Genomic DNA, 699 nt, shown 5'->3' on the forward strand with positions numbered 1-699 from the left:
TTTGAGCAGAAGAGGGCTGGTGCAAGGAGGAGAAAGGATGACCTAAAATCACCACCTTTACTGTGGGCACTACCCTCTTCATGTGGGCCATGTGCAAATTAGTCATACAAATATTAGTATTTCTATAGATATTCTCATGTAGACACATATTCTATCTCCATTATGGGCTGTAAGCAACCTCAGAGCAGCGCCAAATTTGGAGTTTCGCAGAGTAGCGACAGAAGGTGTTGAAATAAATGCCCTCAGTTTGCTGAGAAATGTAATATCCGAGTACACCTGAAATTAGCTTTTATGTGGTAACAAGTGGAGGATGAAGATATGCCCAAATTTTCCTGAAAAGTGAGAATGAGAAATCATCTTTGTATACCCCATCCTCGCTGCTTTCCTGACACCATAAGTAGCGCTCACTGAGTGCTCAATTGTGTGTGAGATGACTTGAAACTACTAGTGGCACAAGTGGCCGGGCTGCGTTTTAGGTTCTTAGTACCATTGTTGAAACCCCACCGTCGGGAAACCACCATTCTATTTTCGCGCAAAACCAGGACTTATTCAGGTCACGGGGCTTCGGCCTATCACTGTACGGTCCTAGCTTGCGGGGCAGTGCCCACCGCTGATTGATGCACAGTATAAGACAATTTCTTGGCTTGAGGAGCAGCGATTGGCGGATCTCCCCTGTAGTGCTTCCTAGGATACTGGGAG

This window comes from Neophocaena asiaeorientalis, unplaced genomic scaffold, assembly GCF_003031525.2.
Source record: "Neophocaena asiaeorientalis asiaeorientalis breed wild unplaced genomic scaffold, Neophocaena_asiaeorientalis_V1.1 scaffold760, whole genome shotgun sequence".
Classification (NCBI taxonomy): Eukaryota; Metazoa; Chordata; class Mammalia; order Artiodactyla; family Phocoenidae; genus Neophocaena; species Neophocaena asiaeorientalis.